The following is a 23,080-nucleotide window of genomic DNA, read 5'->3' on the forward strand; positions in this document are numbered from 1 at the left end:
CCTGGATTACGGTTTTGTCTTTATAGACTGACGGATCCTAAGTACTACAAACGTGTTAGATTTAAGATCATTAAGGATATTACTCACATTTGGCAGGAGATTTGTGTTAGACATTCACTCTGGCTAATTAGCCATTATACTCCACTCTGGAATAATCCAGCTTTCCCAGAAACATTCCATGATAAGATTGGCTGGGTGTAGGCTAGTTTGGGGGTGGAAACTGTTGGACAATTCTTTGATTTAAATGGGTTTCGCGCATTCCATGAATTACATGCTGCTTATAATATCCCCAACAGTGCTTTTTTAAGAGTCCACAGCTGCAAAGCTATTTCTTATCTAGATGCCAAACTCCAATTAATCCTGCTGACTCTACCATCTTGGAGGCCTTGCACGGCACCGGTGCTGAATAACTTATTAGCAAAACTTACTTAGGGTTTTGTCAATCTCGGGTGGGTGATGGGCTATTGCTAGCTACTAAGTGGAGTAAAACACTTGGCTACGAGGTTTTGCCCTCAGAAATTTATAGGGCTATGAAAACGGTTGAGGACTCTCTCCATTCTGTTAGATTGAAACTGCAACAATTTCAGACTATTTGTCTATTATACTACACCCCGGAGAAAAATATGCGATGTGGTGGGAGCATCAGCACAGATAAAACTAGGTGCCCGAAGTGTAAATTGTCTGCTGCGGACATCTTACATATGTTTACGACATGTCCAGGCCTACAGGGGTTTTGGGCCGGGGTGAGTCAGCTAATTGTGGGCCTTGTAGAGTCCAGCTGGACTCATTCTAGTGTTTCTGCCAGCCACTCTGCTGAGGGCTGGTCTTGCTTGTGTAGCCTACACCCACCCAACACAGGCGTCACCAGTCAGGTGACCCTGCCAATAAAAGGGTCCGGGCGCACGTGCCTGAGGCCAGTTCAGTACTACCCTACCACCGTGTCTGCGTCACCTCATTTACGAGCATGAGGGCCTAGGGCCCCACATTACAATGGCGACGAGTGGGATCTGCAACCCCACGTGGTTGCAGACATGAACCTAATCGGTGGAGGAAAGAGAAGTGAGGCCGTCGGAGCCCCAGCCCCATTGGTACCAAGGAAGGGGGTGAGTGCTGTCGATCACAGCTTCCCGCAGCGCTGCCAAAGGCTGCGGTGTCGAAAATAAGTAAAGCGCTGTGAGGCGCCCAGTGCTGGGTTACCGGTGCCCCAGAAGAAATTGCCCTGAGCCCGCCCCCCCCCCAGAGTCGGATAGAGCGCGCCCGCAGGGCTGCGGGAGTCCGCGCAGCACATGGGCAAAAGGCGCTGTTGCACGCCGTGGAGAAGAAGAGAGAATGTGCTGAACCATGACTGAGACCGGCCGCCCCCGCCCCCAAGAAAAGAAACGCGGTCCGCAGCGTGTCCCGTGCTGCGGCGGCCGCGCGTGAAGAACGTGGTGCGATCGGGCACCGAGAGTGCAGAAAAGACCAGGGACCGTTTTCGTTTTTCATTTAAAGTAGCGCTGTAGTGCGCCGTGAGGAGAAGTTGCCAAAAGGTGCCGGGGCCGGTCGCCCCTTTTCATTTTAATAATGGTGCACTCACGCACCGAAGGAAATTTGGCCAGGGCCGCCCCCACCACAAAAATGCTGGAAAACGGCCGCAGCACGGAGGACTGCTGCAGCCGCAACGTAAGGTCCCCGACGGTGCTGGCATTCACCACAAACTAAAGGAAAATGCCCAGGGGCTGCCCCCCCCCTTGTCCTGGCAGGAATTGAAGAAAGTGGTGCAGACACGCACCGAAATAATTTAAAATTGCATGGTGCAGACACGCACCAGGTGCCCAGGGCCGCGCCCCCACCTCACAGCAACTGAATGACGGAGTGAGGTGCTCACACGCACCTAGAAAAGAAAAAAACAGTACCCGGAGCCCCCAACCCCCTCACTGAAATTCGTGCCATCTGCACGCCTCTTCAAACGAGGCTGTGCCGTTTTAGAAAAAAAAGTGGACAGAAGAAGAAAAAAAAAACACAGAAAGGAAAAGAGAGAAGAGAAAAGGGAGAGATGAGTAAAATGAACTTACCTGCATGCCTCCTCCAGCAGCGTGGCTCCTCAGCATTGTTTCACCAAGTCTGCTTCAAACCAAACAAACAAGGCCGGTCGGGAGAAAGACTGTCTTGAAGCTAAAAAAAAAAAAGTGCACTACTGGCATCCAGTGGCCAGAGTTGGTATTGCACCCTATTTCTGTTTTTAAAGGGAAAAGAAGCTTGGATGAAGGCATGTTTACAGCAGCACCTTCAGAAAGTGACTGCTCCAAACCCAGAGTGCGCCCGTGGACAGAAACGGCGCAGAAGACGGAAACGGCGAGAAAGAAGGAAGCGACGCGGGCGACGCTGCAAAAGGGAAGGAGAAGTTGCAGCTGTCCCAGGCAAGCTGCAACGGTGAGAAACGGACGCAAGTGCCACGTGAGGTACGAAGAGAGCGCGCATGGTCTGCGCAGCCTCTGGCGGACGTCCGCCGCCACCGACGAAAGAACGCCACATGCCCCAGCAGTGATGGTCATCACCGCAGGACAAGAAAGGGACATGCCAGGCGTTGCCACAGGACGCCCAGAAAAAAAAAAGAGACTGACACGTGCGCAGCGAGCACAGAGAGCTGCGCCCGAGAATGTGACGACATGGGTAAAGTCCGTGAAGATGGAGAGAGTACCCGAGAGCGTGACGTAACGCACGGGACAAGAGGCCATGTCAGCTGGCCGCACAGCGACGGAAGATGGCCACTGTTGGCCCATCAGTGAGCAGGTCATCTGAACTGACCGACCCTGCCAGAGCAGATGGCAGGAGTGAGCGCCGTAACAGCGCAGCCTCGAGGCGCAAGAGCGGCGCCCTCGAGTGAAGAGAAGGAGGAAGAGAGTGGTGACCCTCCTGCCAGAGAGAGGTCCACCAAGAGGATCCGGGAACGGACCAGACCGGGAGAGGTCTGCCTGAAGAGCAGATCATGTGCTACCCTCAGGACTCAGCCCGTGAGAGGCTGCGATCGAGCAAGATGCACCAGAGGAGGTGCAGTGATAGGTCCATGTGACGCAGCATGCGACCTGTGGCACAACGCCACATCGAGGACGAAGAGGAAGATGCACCAGCGAAGGTGCAGTGATAGGTCCGTGTGAAGCAGCATGTGACCCGTGGCACAACGCCACATCGAGGACGAAGAGGAAGATGTACCAGCGGAGGTGCAGCGCAAGGTCCATGTGCCGCAACATGTGACCTGTGGCACGACGCCACACCAAGGAGAAGAGAGAGTGGCACGATGCCAACAAGAAATGATGAGAGGAGTGTGACAGACCGGTCACACCACAGATCAACTCCATCGCAGGTGTGAAAGTGGAAGGAAGTAGAGTGACACAACTGAGGACTCGTGCGAGCAGATGAGGAGGTACCCATCAGTACAAGACAGTCACCGGGGTGAGCAGACGTCACTGAAGACAGCGATGCGGGTGGTCCCCCACGCTTCCCAGTACGACGACCTGTCACCTGTCACCGGCTGCTTGGCTGTGATGGCATCCCTGACGCCGACTGCACAGGCCACACAAGACCCGCCGTGGCCACTATGTCCATCAAGTGGTCCTTCCGCTGACGAAGCTGCCGCCACCTGTTTGATCTGCAAAAGGATGAAAAAAAACATCATCATCATGATGTGGTGCATCGCCCAATCATCGAAGGAGGAGCACAGCACCACCTGAGTGGAGACAGTCAGCAACAAGAACCGACGCTGACAAGGCATGTCTGGCAACGTAGAAACTTATCATCTGAACACTTGCCATGAGCTCCGTGAACCAGACACCTGCCGGTGAGAGCAGACCAGATCATTTGGATCATCCACCCTTGGGGTTGCACAAGACTAGGACGTGGCCCTGTTGGGAGTTCAGAGAGACTCCTTTGGCGTGGCCGACGTTGGCCCGCACAGCCCACGCAGTCCCGCAGCAATCCAGGGACCAGGGCCTCCAACAAATTCCTGTGAGAGCGGAATATCGCTGAGAGAGAATGCATCTGACACCGCTCCACGTCAGGCATCCGGAAGCACGGAGGTCTCATATCGAGAGACTGGTCACCTGAAGACTTTGCACTATGGCCAGAGCACCTGAATCCGGATGGCTCGAGCAAGCGGACCCTGCATCAACAACCCTTGTGGCTCCATGCGAGACTAGGATGTGGTCCTGTAGGCTGTTCCTCTGAGACGTCTTTGCTGGGCCTGAGATAGGCAAGCACAGTCCACACAGTCCTGTGGAAGCCCGCGAAAGGGCCTCGAGGAGACTCCTGCTTGATGGAGATCTGGCACGAGAGGGAAGACTGCTGCTTCTCTGCCGCTGGACTCCCAGGCGCCCCAGGCCGTCACGTCATCTGCAGTCTTAGGAGGTAGACAATCTCCAGAGTCAGAATGCCGTCCAGAACTGTGTACAGTGGACTCCCCACTGCTCCAGATGCACCCGCATCAGAAACTGTAAATAGACTTTGACCACATGAGCCCAGGCAGGACCGGATCGACTATATCCAGTGAACTGTGAGGTCGTGGACAAGCAACTGAAGTATCTGGACTTCATCCACACCGTGTTCGTGCCCAGCTGTACCTGGTTAAATTATGGACTTGTGCGGAGGTGTCCGGATGCTCCCAGCTGCACCATGTCCACTGCAATTCTGCAGTCTGCCTTTTCGAGGCCGAGAGACTGATTGTGGTGCTTTGTTATTGTTTCTTTTACAGGTTGGACTTTTGTTTGGTTCCTCAATAAAGTTTGGGAGGGATGTAGAGTCCAGCTGGACTCATTCTAGTGTTTCTGCCAGCCACTCTGCTGAGGGCTGGTCTTGCTTGTGTAGCCTACACCCACCCAACACAGGCGTCACCAGTCAGGTGACCCTGCCAATAAAAGGGGCCGGGCGCACGTGCCTGAGGCCAGTTCAGTACTACCCTACCACCGTGTCTGCGTCACCTCATTTACGAGCATGAGGGCCTAGGGCCCCACATTACAGGCCTGACATTTATTTAACAGTCAACGAAATAGTGCTGGGGTACAGAACGGGAAATGATACCGGGTTAACTCAGTTGGTGTCCCTTCTTCTTGTGGCAGCTAGATTATGTATCGCTAGATGTTTGGTAACCCCAAACCCACCCCTTGTCATGGAATGGTGGGCAAATGTACGACAGGTGTATAAGTTATAATTTGCGCTTGCTAGAGCTAGAGGGAAATGGTTGCTTGGAAAGTTCCACAGAATGTGGTTGGGGCTTCGCTGCAAGTTTAGGGAAACACTGTGAAGGCTTATCTTGAAGTCCCTGTTTGTTTACTTTCTGTTTTGCCCTCTTGAGGAACCGTACTACCTCACTCGCCATGTTTTGAAAAAAAATATATATAACAATAATAATAAGAAGACAAAATATAACATATTAAATAATTTACTCTAAGCATCACAAGAGAATTGTCTTATGAAGCAGAAGAAAACAGGTCAACAGATTTATAATGGCACATGACTCTGAGTTAACACAAAATATCTTCAAAATGTGCTTCATTGGGATATATTTGGTATATAAAACCAAAATACCATTAGGAGGGCAAAACAACACAGGGAAATTTAGGGAGTGGCTAGAAATTAACTTTTCATCTCCTTGTGCCAGTCATTATGTTTATCAAGTATGGTCCACTTCGGGCACAGGATCCAAACCGAAGCTACTCACTTACACTGAGATTGGCCATAAAGAGGCACCCAATCCACAATCACATTTGTTTTGTCTCTTCTAAGAGATATCCTGGAATTTGGCTGGCGAGCTGCAGTGTCAAGTATGCAGCGTGCTCTACCTCAAAGGTTAGTATAGGACCCCTTGCTTACTAGGCCCCCCAGGTCCTTGGGAGCTAGGGCCCAGGTGGAGCTGAAGGGGGATTTATTTGCAGGGAGGTTCTGAGCAGGCAGGACTATTGAAAGATCTTCTTGCAGACACATGAGCATCTCTTCAATTCCCAGACATGAGATGTAGGCATGGACTACTGTCATAATGGAACATGACATGTGTCGATTTTGTTCAGGAACCCATAATCTGGTACATGATGGCCAGCCTTGTGGATCCCAGAATGTGTTAGTCTCTTGTGCACTATCATGAAGCTGTGTGCTGATGATGTAGTGGTAGACATCCATCCTTGAGTGTATTGTGCATGTGAGTTCAACTGCTATGCAGCCAGCAATGAAAAAAGAATCGAAAGCGAGTGGGAGTACATAGTGCAGTCCTAAAACAGCTGGTATAGAACCCAGTGAGATATGTCAGAATATGCTTTGAAATTAGATAAAAACCTCATGCTAAGAGTGCATGGAGTTGATGCCAGAGCAAGGTGAGAGGGTGGAGAAAAGAAAGAGGGTGAAGGAGGAGAATAGGAGAGTCGAGTAGAAGCCAGTAAGTTAAGAATGTCAGTCTTAGAAAGATTACATGTAGAAAATGATTAAGAGGCATGAACAAAGAGATAGAGGCAAAATGTTGTGAATTTCCATTGTAAAAATTGTCAGATATGTTAAAGAAAGTGATAATCATCATTATAGAGTCTGGCAGGATAAGGAGGTGGAACTAAACGCAGACCCACTTCCAACTGAATCAAGAGTGTCCTGCCGTCACTCAGAGGACCTGTCACCTCCACACTGTCACTGCAGTCAACTTGGAGCCAGGTCAGGGGAGTCAGGAAATTCCATATACTTCAAAGCCACTGTACAGAAGCTTCACACATTTCAGAAGAAGGGCATCAGGGTATAAAAAAGGGGACCTCAAACACCAAATCTTCAATACACACAGGGACCTATGGACTTTACCACAAAGAAGGCCTGCCATCCTGCCTAAAGGAATGCTACTCTGCTGGACTGCTGCCCCGCTGGACTGCTGAATGCTAAACCGCTGCCCTGTTGCCATGCTGTCCTTTTGAGAACTGGACCTGCAACTTCATCTTGAACTCAGGGCGACCACAGTGACTCCAAGGGCTAGTCTGCTGGCCTCCTGATCTGAACCTTAGGGACATAAAAGGCTCCCCAACATCCTGCAGCAGCACCTGGACCCAACTGAAGCAAGTCCCTGACCCCCAAGTGGTGCCTTTAGGTCCTGGACCTTTGGTATGGCCTGTGAGAGCTATATTGAAGTTTTTGGTCTCTTTGTGACAGCAAACAGGCCTGTTTCTGCTAAGACCTTGCCGCTCACACTGCCATTCAATGTGAAGCTCCAACAGCTGCCTCTTCATGCTACAGCATTGACCACTTGCGAGAACCGAAGATCCAGCAACGCCCCACTGCGATGCCTCGCCTACTCTTCATGGTACAATAGCAATGCTGTCTTTGCTCCTCACTGATTTGAGAAGGTAAACTTCCAGCTGGACTAATCAGGGACTAATCAGGTGACTGCAGCAAACCTCTACTCTATCACTGTCAACCAGAACTTATGACTTTTACCCAGTCCAACGCAAACAGATATCAGCAATTGGCATTTTGTGTTTTTTGGGGCTATCTTCCCTAAAATCTTTAAAAATGTATATCTACAGTTCCACTGATTGGCTGTTTGTTATTTTTGTGTCAAATAATATATTAAAATGTACTCTTTTGTTCTAAACCCGTGTGAGATTTTTCTTGTGTTATGTTGTCACTTTATTACTGTTTGTGTGCTATAAATACTTTGCACATTGCCTCTAAGGTAAGTCTGACTGATTTTTTATTTTTTGTCTGGCAGAAGCCAGCTAATTTTTCCCACCCTTGTGATTACCCGGTATTGGTTCTTATGGGTCAAAACATCACCAGCATATAAGTGGCAATCAATTAACAGAAACATATTAACAATGTTTAGGTCTTTGGCTTGCATATCCACTCGCCACTTATATTTGATTTCTCATTGGGCCTTTAATATTTTTTTTCACCAAGCAAATCCCTTTTCTAGTGTAACACTTTTACAATACTGATCATTTTTGCAATTCTGTTTCTGCCATTGACATCTGGATTTAGAGTATCCTTGGAACTATGGGCCAGATGTACTAACATTAAGAATATTGATTTCCTAATTATGAAACTCCTTTTGCGTTTCATTAGAGATTCTTAGTGGGTTGCAAATAGACCTACCTCATGTATATTAATGAGGTAGGTCACAATTTGTGACCCATTAAGAATCGCAGCCATGACAGGAATAGTGGCCTGCTGGGGTCAGCAGACCACCATGTCTGTCATTGCTTTTTAATAAATCAATCTTTTTTTTAAATGTAGCCCATTTTCATTAAAGGGAAACATGATGTGTTTCTAAAAGACCACTGCCTACTCTTAAAAAAATATTTTTCCAACCATTCGCAAAGGGAAAGGGGACGCATTCTCATTTGTGAATAGGTTACTACCAACTTGAAAGTTAGTGGGAAAATGTGAACGATTTGTGACCGCTTTTCAGTCGCAAAACATTCATACATGCCACTGTGTTAGAAATGGGATCTCTAGTTGGCAGAGGTATACACCCTTGTCTAAGTAGGGACCACAATCCTAGTCAGGGTAAGTAACACACAATCCAAATTATCCTGTGCCCATCGTCTAGTAGCTTGGCACTGAGAAGTCATGCTAAACTTAGAAGGCAATGTGTAAAGTATTTGTGCAATAAATCATGCAATATCACAGTGAAAACACCACAAAAATACACCACACAGTTTTAGAAAATATGAAATATTTATCAGAATAAATTAAGGTCAAAACGATCAAGATTTGACAATCACAAGTAGAAATATCACTTTTGTAATAATAGGAAGAGTATTTAGTTCTTAAAAACAACAATTGTCTCTTGCAAGCACAAAGTACCTGGTTTGCGTCAAAATTACACGCACAAAGACCACAGAGGAGGAGATGCATGAAAAAAGGAAGGTGTGCGGGCGCACACAGATGATGCATGGATTCTTTTCCAGGCGGCAAGGGCTTTGGGTCGAATTCCAGCATGCAGGCTTGAATACTCTTTGCTATGCAGTGTCTGTTGACACCCAGGGACGATGAGTGGAAATTCTGGGCATGCTGGACGAAGTCACAGGTGCTGTGTCGATCCGGTGGGCAAAGCATCAGAGTTTCTGTTGCACGACAGGTGCTGCGTCGATTCCTCATGCAGAAAGTCAGGCTGCGTCGTTTTGGCTCAGCGATGCCTCGATCTGGTGGGCTGTGCATCGAAGTTCCGGTGGCAACGCTTTTGCTGCGTCAATCTCCACTCGGGGAGCTGGGCTCCATCTTCTGGTTGGCAATGCAGTGATTTTCTTACCACTGGGCAGGCTGTGAGTCGATTTTCGCCACGCAAGGAGTTTCTTTGCAGAAATGAAGTCTTTTTGGCCCTGAGCCTTCAGGAACAGGAAGCAAGCTCAATCCAAGCCCTTGGAGAGAACTTCTCAGCAGAGCCAGAGACCAGCAAGGCAGCAGGGCAACAGCAAGGCAGCAGTCCTTTACAGCAAAGCAGTCCAGGGGAGTCATTTGGGCAGCCAGGCAACTTCTCTTGGCAGGTTGCAGGTTCTAATGCAGAGTGTCTGTCCCAAGAAGTGTCTAAGTTGGTAAGGTCAGGGATCCAGTTTATATACCCAAAAGTGCCTTTGAAGTGGGGGAGACTTCAAAGAATGGCTTTGAAGTGCACAAGGTCCCCTTTCAGGACAACCCTGTCCGCCAGGGTCACAGTAGAGGGTTTGGCAGTCTATTGTGTGAGGGCAGGCCGCTGTCCTTTGAAATGTAAGTGTCAGGCCCTCCACCCTTCCAGCCCAGGAAGACCCATTTATTATGCAGATGTGTGCAGGTGTGACTGAGCATCATGTGTTTGTGGTTGTCTGGGTGAAATGCGCAAGGAAGCTGTCAACCAGCCCAGACGTGGATTGGAGACAGGCTGTAAGGCACTGAAGGATTTTCAGTGCAGAGCAATGCTCACTTTCTAAAAGTGGAATTTCTAAAATAGTAATGTAAAATCCAACCCCACTAGTCAGCAGGATTTTGTATTACCATTCTGGCCATTCTAAATAAATATGACCTGTCTACCCCTTTCTGATCAGAACCTACCACTCAAACAGTATAGGAGGGTAGCCCTAATGTTAGCCTATGACAGGAGTAGGCCTCAAAACAGTGGAAAATGAATTAAGGAGTTTTCCACTACCAAGGCATATACAACACATAGGTATATGTCCCGCCTTTTACCTACATGGCACCCTGCCCTGTGGGTTGTCCAGGGCCTACCTTAGGGGTGACTATGTGTAGAAAAAGGGAAGTTTCAGGCTTGGAAATTACTTTTAGATGACAAGTCAAAGTGGCAGTGAAACTGCACACACAGGCCTTGCAATGGCAGGCCTGAGACATGGTTAAGGGGCTTCTTATGTGGGTGGCACAACCAGTGCTGTAGGCCCACTAGTAGCATTCAATCCACAGGCCCTGAGCACATGTAGTGCATTCTACTAGGGTCTTACAAGTAGATCAAATATGCCAATTGGGTATGAACCAATGTTACCATGTTTTAAGGGAGAGAGCATGTGCACTTTAGCACTGGTTAGCAGTGATAAAGTGTGCAGAGTCCTAAAACCAGCAAAAACAGTGTCAAAAAGTGGAGGGAGGCAGGCAAAAAGTTGGGGTGACAACCCTAAGGCTGCCAGGTCTAACACACTGCGATTTGGTATTAGGAAGGGACACCCTAAACACACCGTTTCCCAATTCTATGAATTGGGCCATTTGCAATGTAAAAGCGCTACATACATCTGGCCTACTCTGAGGAAGGCTTTTCTTGTGGTATTGCTGGATGTTGTTGGAATTCCTTTGTTCTCAAAGAGGCTCTCTCAAACACAGCAACCTATTTCCCAATGAGCAACACCAAGCAACAATAAGTTTTATGCCACAGCAGGGGAAGTCCAAAAGGCTCAGTAAAACATGTTATTTGGAATAGTTGCAGTAGTATTAAATCTACATACCCATTTAATATTTCATTACAAAGTCCCAATTTCATATTACTTCAGCGCAAATGTCAAATTTAGGCCTGGGTAGTCAGAGCAATTTTGGTAATTCTGGGTTAATCTTTGCCACAGAATCACTGATATTATAACAGTTAAAGTACCCTCTGCAGAATTGTTGGATCTGGCCCTTTTACAGGGTCATTCCCCAGACTTTTTGCCTTTTGCCTCCTTATTTTTCTGACCTTTGTTGGCTGACATTATGACTCTGAGCACTTTTTCACTGCTAATCAGTGCTAAAGTGCATGTGCTCTCCCTTGTAAAATTGGTATGATTGGCTTATACCTAATTGGCATATTTAATTTACCTATAATTCCCTTGTACAGTGGTATCCCTATACCCAGGGCCTGTAAATTAAATGCTATTAGTGGGCCTGCAGCGCTGCTTGCGCCACCCACTGATGTAGCCTTTCAAACCTATCTCATGCCTGCTAGCTCAGGGCCTGTGTGCCCAGTTTTCTGCCACAGGGACCTGGCAACTAAATTTACTTGCCAGGCCCAGAGCTCCCCTTTTACTGCATGTAAGTCACCCCTGAGGTACGCCCTAGATAGCCTAGATTCTACAAAGGACTGCTGCCTTGTTGTTGGCCTGCTGCCTTGCTGAACTCTTGTCTGGCTGTGAAAGTGCTCTCCCAGGGCTTGGATAGAGCTCGCCTCCTGTTCCCTGAAGTCTCAGGACCAAAAAGACTTCTCTTTTTCAATTGGATGCCTTGTGCGCCAAAATTTTAGACGCACAGCTTGTTCCGCGGCGAGAAAAATGCCGCACACCGACGCTGAACGACGCGACGCCTTCGGGGCGACCGGAACTTCGACGCACGGCCTCGCAAGGACAACGCCGCCCGACTTCCAGAAGAGAAATCGACGCAACGCCTGCCGTGAGAGCGAACTTCGACGCACAGCCCCGCAGAACGACGCGCAGCCGGAAAACAAGCAGGAGAATCCACGCACAGACCCGGGACATCTGGTAATCCCCGTGACCCATAGAAAGAGACTGTCCGCGCGCCGGAAAACAACGCACAACTTCCCCGCGTGAAAAATAACGACGCAAGTCTGTGTGTGCTGGGGAAAAATCGACGCACACATTATTTTTCCACGTATCTCTTCTTCTGCGGCCCTTTGCGGAGATTTTCCACTCCAAACCAGGTACTTTGTGCTGAAAGAGACTTTGTTTGCTTTTTAAAGACTTAAGACACTTTGGGGGTCATTCCGACCCTGGCGGTCAAAGACCGCCAGGGCCGCGAATGACAGAAGCACCGCCAACAGGCTGGCGGTGCTTCCTTGCCCATTCTGACTGCGGCGGTAAAGCCGCGGTCAGAAAACCGGGGCCGGCGGTTTCCCGCCGGTTTATCCCCAGCTGGGCGAATCCGCCATGGTGGCGCTGCAAGCAGCGCCGCCATGGGGATTCTGACCCCCTTACCGCCAGCCTGTTTCTGGCGGTTATCACCGCCAGGAAGAGGCTGGCGGTAACGGGTGTCTAGGGGCCCCCTAACAGGGCCCCAGCATGCTTTTCACTGTCTGCTAGACAGTGAAAAGCGCGACGGGTGCAACTGCACCCGTCGCACGCCTGCAACACCGCCGGCTCCATTCGGAGCCGGCTTCAGTGTTGCAGGCCTCCTTCCCGCTGGGCCGGCGGGCGCTACCTTGGGTAGCGCCCGCCGGCCCAGCGGGAAAGTTGAAATGGCACCAGCGGTCTTTTGACCGCGGTGCGGCCAAATGGCGGTTCCCGCCAGGCGGACGGCAACCGCCGCCCGCCGGGGTCAGAATGACCCCCTTTATATCACTTTTCAGTGATATCTTTACAAATTCATATTGCATCTTTGATCGTTTTGACCTGCAAATACCCAGATAAATATTATATATTTTTCTAAACACTGTGTGGTGTATTTTTGTGGTGTTATATTATGGTTTTGTATAATTTATTGCACAAATGCTTTACACATTGCCTTCTAAGTTAAGCCTGACTGCTACCAGAGGGTGGGCACAGGCTGATTTTGGATTGTGTGTGACTTACCCTGACTAGAGTGAGGGTTCTTGCTTGGACAGAGGGCAACCTGACTGCCAACCAAAAACCCAATTTCTAACACAAACCACTTAAAGCATTGGTGTGTAGCTTCTTTATATGAAAGAGTGAACATGTTTGCAAAAATAAAGAATAGAAATAAAACCCCCAGTGCAAATTCAAACACATCAAAAACCTGTTAGATATTTGTTGCAAACAGGTATTAGAAAGAGTTTAATACAACTTGTCAGTTTAAAAATAAAATAGCCGTAGTAGTTCAAAATGTCTAGAAACATGCAGAGAGATTCTAGCTTCTCTCTACGGAGTGCAAGAAATAAACATATTTTTCTGCTTGCCTTTGTAAGATATTAATATACAGCAGAAGAAGGAAAAGCTATGGAACGTTGCTTTAAGTAGCTGCTTTAATTACGGCCAGTGACCTGATCTGCCTTTCACATCGACTGCTGGCACTAGTCATTGTGATGTCAGAACTCAGGTATAATAACTTATAATAGTCGAGTTCTGTTTTTTTTTAATGATCGACGACTGTGTGTGTCACAAGTTGATGAGTATATAGAATGCCGTTTATACATGGATTACATAATGTCATGTATTATAACAAGATTATACTCACTTGAGTAATTAGGAGTGATTTGGGGGAAAAACTTCTACAACAAGAGCATATTTAGTGAGCGCCATCAGGTGCTCGCATTACTGTTTATGCTCTTTTGCATTTAGATCTATTTCTTTACTGCAAAATGCATCCATGTGCCCATTTTTGGTGTAAGGGTGCATTTTGAAGTAAGAAATACAGCAAAATCCAGACCCCAGGTGTTAGAAATGGGGTCTTTGATTGACAGTCAGGTTACCCCCTGTTCAAGCAAGGACCCTCACTCTAGTCAGGGTAAAAGAGAATCACGCTCAGCTAACCCCTGCTTACCCCCTTGGTAGCTTGGCAAAGCAGTAGGCTTAACTTGAGAGTGCTAGGTGTAAAGTATTTGTACCAAAACACACAGTAACTTAATGAAAACACTACAAAATGACACAACACCAGTTTAGAAAAATAGGAAATATTTATCTAAACAAAACAAGACCAAAATGACAAAAATCCAAAATACACAAGTCAAGTTATCAATAAAAATTCAAAAAGAGTCTTTAAGTAGTTTTAAACACACACTAAAACTGTTAGCGTGGAAAAGTACCTCAGGTGCATCAAAAATAACACCGCATGGGCGACTGTGCATCAAAAAGGGCTTGCGATGCGTCAATTCCACTCACAAGCGGGACCTCGCGTCATTTCTCCTTTCGTCGGGTCGGGCGCGCCGTTCCTTCTCTCGGCAGGAGAGCGATGAGTCAATCCGGTTACCACTCTCCAGTTTGGGAAGTCCTTGCGTTGTTTTTCCACGACCAGCGGTACTTGAGTCGAAAATCCAGCCACACGATGATCCAAAAACCACGCAGCGCAGGTTGCGATCTCCCAGCCTCCGTCAGCGATGCTGCATGTCGTTTCTCCTGCTCCGTGCGTCGATTCTTCGGTTGCGTTTCTGGCGAGCGCTGATTTTCAGCCGCGGAGCTGGCAGTGTGTCATTTCTTCAGCCGCAGATCGGAGTTGCGTCGATCTTTCCCCCGCATGGCGCTCTGTGTGTGGATTTCCTTTTCTTTCAGCTACCAGCTTCTCCTTTCAGGGTCCCAGGAACTGGATGGGCACCACAGGGCAGAGTAGGAGTCTCTACAGAGACTCTAGGTGCTGGCAGAGATAAGTCTTTGCTGTCCCTGAGACTTCAAACAACAGGAGGAAAGCTCTAAATCAAGCCCTTGGAGATTTCTTCTCAAGATGGAAGGCGCGCAAAGTCCAGTCTTTGCCCTCTTACTCTGGCAGAAGCAGCAACTGCAGGATAGCTCCACAAAGCACAGTCACAGGCAGGGCAGCTCTTCTTCCTCAACTCTTCAGCTCTTCTCCAGGCAGAGGTTCCTCTTGTTTCCAGAAGTATTTCTCCAGTCTGTAGTTTTGGGTGCCCTTCTTATACCCAATGTCTCCTTTGAAGTAGGCCTACCTCAAAGTAAAGTCTCTTTTGAATGTGAAATCCTGCCTTGCCCACTCCAGGCCCCAGACACTCACCAGGGGGTTGGAGACTGCATTGTGTGAGGGCAGGCACAGCCCTTTTAGATGTGAGTGACCACTCCTCCCCTCCCTCCTAGCACAGATGGCTCATCAGGATATACAGGCTACACCACAGCTCTCTTTGTGTCACTGTCTAGTGTGAGGTGCAACCAGCCCAACTGTCGAACTGACCCAGACAGGGAATCCACAAACAGGCAGAGTCACAGAAATGATATAAGCAAGAAAATGCTCACTTTCTAAAAGTGGCATTTTCAAACACACAATCTCAAAATCAAATTTACTAAAAGATGTATTTTGAAATTGTGTGCTCAGAAACCCCAAACTCCACATATCCATCCGCTCCCAAAGGGAATCTACACTTTAATCAGATTTAAAGGTAGCCCCCATGTTAACCTATGAGAGGGACAGGCCTTGTGTAGGAAGTTGGCTCTGTATATACTATTTCAAAGTAAGAAATAGTGTGCACAGAGTCCAAGGGTTCCCCTTAGAGGTAAGATAGTGGCAAAAAGAGATAATTCTAATGCTCTATTTTGTGGTAGTGTGGTCGAGCAGTAGGCTTATCAGAGGGTAGTGTTAAGCCTTTGTACACACACAGGCAATAAATGAGGAATACACACTCAAAGACTTACTCCAGGCCAATAGGTTTTTATATAGAAAAATATATTTTCTTAGTTTATTTTAAGAACCACAGGTTCAAGAGTTACAGGTAATACTTCAAATGAAAGATATTTCACTTAGGTACTCTAGGAACTTTGAATAATCACAATATCATGTACAGTATTTGTAAAAATGGCAATAAGTTATTTTAAAAGTGGACACAGTGCAAAAATCAACAGTTCCTGGGGGAGGTAAGTAAAGGTTAGTTTTGCAGGTAAGTAAAACACCTACAAGTCTCAAAGTTGGGTCCAAGGTAGCCCACCATTGGGGGTTCAAGGCAACCCCCAAACTTACCACACCAGCAGCTCAGGGACGGTCAGGTGCAGAGGTCAAAGAGGTGCCCTAAACACATAGGCTTCAATGGAGAACAGGGGTGCCCCGGTTCCAGTCTGCCAGCAGGTAAGTACCCGCGTCCTCGGGGGGCAGACCAGGGGGGTTTTGTAGGGCACCGGAGGGGACACAAGCAGGCACAGAAAGTACACCCTCAGCGGCACAGGGGCGGCCGGGTGCAATGTGCAAACAGGCGTCGGGTTTCAGATAGAAAGTAATGGAGGGACCCGGGGGTTACTCCAATGATGCAGGCAGGCACAGGGGGGGCTTCTCGGGGTAGCCACCACCTGGGCTAGGCAGAGGGTCGCCTGGGGCTCGCTCCTGCACTACAGTTCGGTTCCTTCAGGTCCTGAGGGCTGTGGGTGCAGTGTTGGTTCCAGGCGTCGGGTCCCTTGTTACAGGCAGTCGCGGTCAGAGGGAGCCTCTGGATTTCCTCTGCAGGCGTCGCTGTGGGGGCTTAGGGGATCATCTCTGGCTACTAACGGGCTCGCAGTCGCTGGGTAGTCCTCCCTGTAGTGTTGCTTTTCCGCAGGTCGAGCCGGGGGCGTCGGGTGCAGAGTGGAAAGTCTCACGCTTCTGGCGGGAAACGTGAAGTCTTTAAAGTTGTTTGTTTGTTGCAAGAAAGTTGCAGGTTGTTGAACAGGGCACAGGAGTTCACAGGAGTTTCTTGGTCCTTGGTTGCAGGGCAGTCCTCTGAGGCTTCAGAGGTCGCTGGTCTCTGTTTGATGGGTCGCTGTTGAAGTTTTCTTTGAAGTTGGGAGACAGGCCGGTAGGGCTGGTGCCAAAGCAGTTGTCGTCTCCGTCTTCACTGCAGGGCTTCAGGTCAGCAGTCCTTCTTCTGGTTAAGGTTGCAGGAATCTAGTTTCATAGGTTCTGGGGAGCCCCTAAATACTGAATTTAGGGGTGTGTTTAGGTCTGGGAGGGCAGTAGCCAATGGCTACTGTCCTTGAGGGTGGCTACACCCTCTTTGTGCCTCCTCCCTGTGGGGAGGGGGGCACATCCCTAATCCTATTGGGGGAATCCTCCATCCACAAGATGGAGGATTTCTAAAAGTAAGGGTCACCTCAGCTCAGGACACCTTAGGGGTTGTCCTGACTGGTGGGTGACTACTCCTTGTTTTTCTAATTATCTCCTCCAGCCTTGCCACCAAAAGTGGGGGCAGTGGCCGGAGGGGCGGGCATCTCCAATAGCTGGGATGCCCTGTGGCACTGTAACAAAAGGGGTGAGCCTTTGAGGCTCATCGCCAGGTGTTACAGTTCCTGCAGGGGGAGGTGAGAAGCACCTCCACCCAGTACAGGCTTTGTTCCTGGCACTCTCCCCATGTGGCCAGCAACATGTCTGGTGTGTGGCAGGCTGGCAGGAACTGGTCAGCCTACACTGGAAGTCGGGTATGTTTTCAGGGGGCATCTCTAAGATGCCCTCTGGGTGTATTTTACAATAAATTGCACACTGGCATCAGTGTGCATTTATTGTGCTGAGAAGTTTGATACCAAGCTTCCCAGTTTTCAGTGTAGCCATTTTGGAACTGTGGAGTTCGTGTTTGACAAACTCCCAGACCATATACTCTTATGGCTACCCTGCACTTACAATGTCTAAGGTTTTGCTTAGACACTGTAGGGGCATAGTGCTCAGGCACATATGCCCTCACCTGTGGTATAGTGCACCCTGCCTTAGGGCTGTAAGGCCTGCTAGAGGGTTGACTTACCTATGCCACAGGCAGTGTGAGGTTGGCACGGCACTCTAAGGAGAGTGCCGTGCCGACGTAGGGCCAGATGTAGGTAGGTTTCATTTTGCGAGTTGTAAATTGCGAGTACTAGCGACTCGCAATTTGCAACTCGCAAAATGAAATGCAGAAAGGTGTCTCAGACACCTTCTGCGACTCGCTATGGGGTCGCAAAGACCCACCTCATGAATATTAATGAGGTGGGTCGCAGTTTGCGACCCCATAGCGAGTCTAGGCACTCACAGGGATGGTGGCCTGCTGGAGACAGCAGACCACCATGTCTGTGACTGCTTTTAAATAAAGCAGTTTTTTTTTTTCTTTTTGCAGCCCGTTTTCCTTAAAGAAAAACGAGCTGCAAAAAGAAAAAATATCGAAACCATTTAGTTTCGGTTTGTTTAGAGTAGGTAGTGGTCCATAGGACCACTGCCTGCTCTGAAAAATACTTTTTTGTGGCATTCACAAAGGGGTAGGGGTCCCATGGGGACCCCTTCCCTTCTGCGAATGAGTTACCATCCACTTCAAGTGGATGGTAACTGCGAGTTGGTTTGCGACCGCTTTCGTGATCAGAAAGCAACTCAACATCGTGATGCGGTCGCAAATAGGAAGGGAACACCCCTTCCTATTTGCGAGTCGGAATCACATTTTGCGAGTCGGTACCGACTCACAAAATGTGACTCTGCATCGCGTAAGGCCTTTTGCGCCTCGCAAACTGCGTTTTTCGCCGTTTGCGAGGCGCAAAAGGCTTCCTACATCTGGCCCTTAGTCATTTTCTCCCTATCAGCACACACAAGCTGTGAGGCAGTGGGCATGTGCTGAGTGAGGGGTCCCTAGGGTGGCATAAGACATCCTGCAGCCCTTAGAGACCTTCCCTGGCATCAGGGCCCTTGGTACCAGGGGTACCAGTTACAAGGGACTTACCTGAGTGCCATGGTTGTGCCAATTGTGGAGACAAAGGTACAGTTTAGGGAAAGAACACTGGTGCTAGGGCCTGGTCAGCAGGGTCCCACCACACTTTCATGTCATAACTTAGCATCAGCAAAGGCAGAATGTCAGGGGGTAACCATGCCAAGGAGGCATTTCCTTACACCTTGCAACAGTGAAAAACGAATTTAAAAATATTTCACTGTCAGGACATGTCCTACCTTAACCATACACTGCACCCTGCCCTTGGGGCTACCTAGAGCCTACCTTAGGGGTGTCTGACATGTAGGAAAAGGGAAGGTTTAGGCCTGGCAAGTGGGTACACTTGCCAAGTCGAATTTACAGTTAAAACTGCACACACCGACACTGCAATGGCAGGTCTGAGACATGATTACAGAGCTACTCATGTGGGTGGTACAGCCAGTGCTGCATGTCCACTAGTAGCATTTGATTTACTGGTCCTGGCACCTCTAGTGCATTTTACTAGGGACTTACTAGTAAATCAAATAGGAAAATCATGTATAAACCAATTACATACAATTTACACAGAGAGCATATGCACTCTAGCACTGGTTAGCAGTGGTAAAGTGCTCAGAGTTCAAAAGCCAACAGCAATGGGTCAGAAAAAATAGGAGGCAGGAGGCAAAAGATTGGGGGTGACCCTGCATAAACAAAAGAGTCCAACACCAGGCCAGTTGGCACTCAGAAGAACTCAGACTGATGAAATGCCTCTGCCAACAATTGGATGGAGCACAAATGAAGAATGAGCTAGGACAAGAGAGACAGGATCACGTTCAAATTCGCCCTAATATGCTACCATCAAATGATCCTGCCCCCCAAATGTGCTGCTCTGGCAGACTGCATCAATGTCAGCACCAACAGAAGCAAAGAAATCTTTGCTATTGTGAAAAATATCACCTCACCATCAGTCTCCTCTAATTCAATTACCCCCTTGCAGGACCTCTGAAATTCTCGCAATTCTTCAGCAACAAAATCATCACCATTTACAGCAACTTCAGCCCACAACTGGACATGACAGGCCTCAGGAAATGTCTCATGATCTTCTCCAAAGAATCCATGCTAACAACATGGCCCGTCATCACGCCAAAACAAACTGCCACCACAATGATGTCCATACACACAGTGGCCCCATCTGAACCCTACCCTCACAATGCCTGTTCAAAGGACCTCAACCCATCAGTGTAATGCTCACACCCATTATGAATGCCTTCACCTCTTCTGTGAACTTCCCAGGTGCTTGGAAACAAGTAACTGTCCTCCCATTGCTGAAGAAACACTCTGCAGACCCTTCAGCACTCGCTAACTAGAGACTGATCTCCTTGCTACCAAGGTCTTAAAGAAAATCGTCAACAGACACTTCACTGAATACCTCAACAACAACTAACTCCTCTAAACCACTCAGTCTGGTTTTAGACCCAACCACAGCACAGAAAACGCCCTCATCACTACCATGGATGACATGTGCTTTACTCTTCACAGAGGAGAAATGGTGGCCCTTATCCTTCTGGACCTCTCTGCAGCATTTGACACCCCATTCTCATCCAACACCTACATGGCATCAGAATCCAAGGACACAAAATATGATGGATCTGCTCTTTCTTGATTGAAAGGACCCAATCAGTCAGCCTGGTACCACACACCTCGGATGCCTGCGACCTAATCTACAGAGTTCCACAAGAATCCTCCCTGAGTCCAACCCTCTTCAATGCATACATGTTTACCTTTAGCAAGGATCACTGACAGAATATCGAAAACAAAAATATTGCGTGGACAGAATATTGTGTCAAAACTATTGGGGACCAAAATATCAAGAAGGTAATTGCAAATAGGTAGGTATTAATTTACTATTCTTAACTCCACATCTACATAACTCCAACTATCACCCGGAAAATCATCATGCACACTCTGGTCACAGGCAAGCTCTACTATGGGAATACTCTCTGTGCTGAGATCAACAAAAGACTCACCAGAAGACTTCAGACCACTCAGAACTTGGAAGTCCGAATCACTCTCAACCTCCCATGCTGCAGCCACTTCATCCCGCACCTGAAGGAGCTCCACAGCCCCCCATTCACAAACAAGCGCAATTCCTCATCCACAATTTCAGGGCACTACATAACATTGTCTCACCGTACCTCATAGAATTATGCAAGTTACGCCCACCGCCTAGTCAAGTTCCATACTATAACACCAGTGACTGCCTCACATTCCGCCATACAGATGCACTCAGACAGTCCTCACAAGGCCTAGTCAATGTGATTTTATCATGGTGCTGGAATTTAACACATTGTGATGTGCTTCTGACTAAATAGTTTATTCCTGTCACACACGATCAGAATGGCATAAACCACACATGCAGCTCTGCAAAGATTAATACGGTATGTATTACAATTGTTGAGAAATGGCACGTGTAACATTACTATCTCGAAACTTTACCCCATGTGAGTACTTGTCAACAGTAGTCTAAACAGCATAAAGCCAGTCATTTTCCTACAATAAGTACTTTTAGATATCGCTTTAACTAGGATTGCAGATCAGATCATTCCATAATTCATATCTAATTACTGAGGAGCAACAAACATATTTTGTGTATTGTGGAGCATGGTTTGTCTGTCACTCGAAAAGAATGAAATAAATCGAAATTGAATTAATGTGATTGAATGGAGTGAGCCACTCATATCACGATACGTATCTCCTTCTTTTGCAATCTATTTACGCCTCAACATCAGATTCAGGACTACACCTGGGTAAATTTACCCCAAGAATATAGACTTGACGGAAAGGTATTGCAATTACACGCGTTTACTTTAGGCCAGTCGAGACTGTATTTTACCCTTTCTCCGTAATTAAAACTTACCTACACTATGGTATGGTAATCATGCGGACATCGTGGAAGACGTTCGGGATCCTCGAGGATGTTGAAAGCTCCGAGAGAGACGGCAGGTTTCTTGAGGTGCTCTGTGTCTCGTCTGTGCCTCTAAAATGTTTACGCAAGTGCCCATAGCAACTTGCACCCAGCCCGCAACAGAGGGAAAGAGAGCAGAGAGCGAGGTTGAAATGAAACTCACGCTGAGGGCGCGTTAGCCATGTGCTCCGGGCTGTTGCTGACAATTAAGTTTTAGAGCTGTGGCCACTGTGCCTGGCAACTGTCTCATCGACAAACCTCGTTTTATTTACACAATAAAACAAAAACAAAAACTATTTGCGCAAAAAGAGCAGAGACCCAAACTGCTATATAAAGTTGTAGCGTATTGAAAAAACACTAAAATAAATATTTTGTCACTTTTCCATTCAGTTCTCAAAGGGGGAATTTCCAAGACAGAGATTCTGCTTTTTGCATCTTTTGCCATGCATCAGTCTTTTCAATGCCAGGATATTTGTACAGCTCTGTGCAAGATATTTTTTTTAACAGAAGTTCAGTGTTAGTGGTCGAAAAACATGCAACTTGTTCTTATTTTTGTGCACCAATACAAATGATATGTTTTTATTCAGCACACTCAAGGCTACATATTGGAGCAACCTTCACATCAACATATTTTTGCACGCCGAAGATATAATGACGAATGTGGCTTTAATTTGTTTAACACACTTGCTTGAAATTTGCAGCAAATTTCACATGAACAAACATAAATCCTAGACCAAAGGAAATATCGCCGGCATTGTCTGGGGTCTAATAATACCATATCTATGTGAGTTTTTGTATGGGTCGTGGTATTTGCAATCAACTAATTGATCACTCAGGCACTCAATTGTGGAAGAATCGCTGTTTATAATACACTTCTAATATGGTGATACATACACCTGACACTACGTGGAAAGTCTAAAAACTAAGGGGTTCATTTACAAGAAACTGACCCATCATAATTGATGCGCCAGTTTTCTTGCGCTGCCCTATACCCCCCTAATGATGCCCTGGGGACACTGTATTTACAATACAGAGCTCCATGGCGCATTGTTCACAACAGCGTCAGAAATTCTGACGTTGTTGTGGCGCTAGACCTTAACATTTCTGGACTAGCATCAAAATTTTGACACTTGTCCAGAAATGTTAAGGGAGCCCCATAGACAGCAGCACTGCATCACCTTTAACAAATGCCCTGAGCAGACATTAAAAAAAGACGCTATGCTGGCGCAGCATGGCGCAGTGAAATCTTGTAGATTTCAGTGCACCTTTTTTGCAGGCCTTTAACGGGGGAACGCCTACCTTGCATACATTATACCTGGCGCAGTTATAATGTGGCGCAAGTGTTTACAAACTGGTGCAATGGTGATATTGCACTAGTTTATAAATATGGCGTGGGTTGGGGGACTGTTTTGCGTTGCCTTATTGTAAAAAAATAAATGACG

The 23,080-nt window shown here is 47.6% G+C and overlaps 1 protein-coding gene across 2 annotated transcripts in view; it reads right to left on the reverse strand.

Moving 5' to 3' along the window:
• The window catches only part of LOC138283889 (tetratricopeptide repeat protein 24-like), a 304,911-nt gene extending 283,177 nt beyond the window's left edge, over positions 1–21,734 (reverse strand). The window contains exon 1 of one of the 2 annotated variants that reach the window (XM_069222092.1): positions 21,591–21,734. The gene's annotated coding sequence lies outside the window, so the exon portion shown is untranslated. The remainder of the gene's footprint in view (positions 1–21,590) is intronic. The other variant, XM_069222094.1, reaches the window with a different exon arrangement.
• Between the last annotated feature and the right edge of the window lie 1,346 nt (positions 21,735–23,080).

The sequence above is a fragment of the Pleurodeles waltl genome, chromosome 3_1 (genome assembly GCF_031143425.1).
Source record: "Pleurodeles waltl isolate 20211129_DDA chromosome 3_1, aPleWal1.hap1.20221129, whole genome shotgun sequence".
In the NCBI taxonomy this organism is placed as follows: Eukaryota; Metazoa; Chordata; class Amphibia; order Caudata; family Salamandridae; genus Pleurodeles; species Pleurodeles waltl.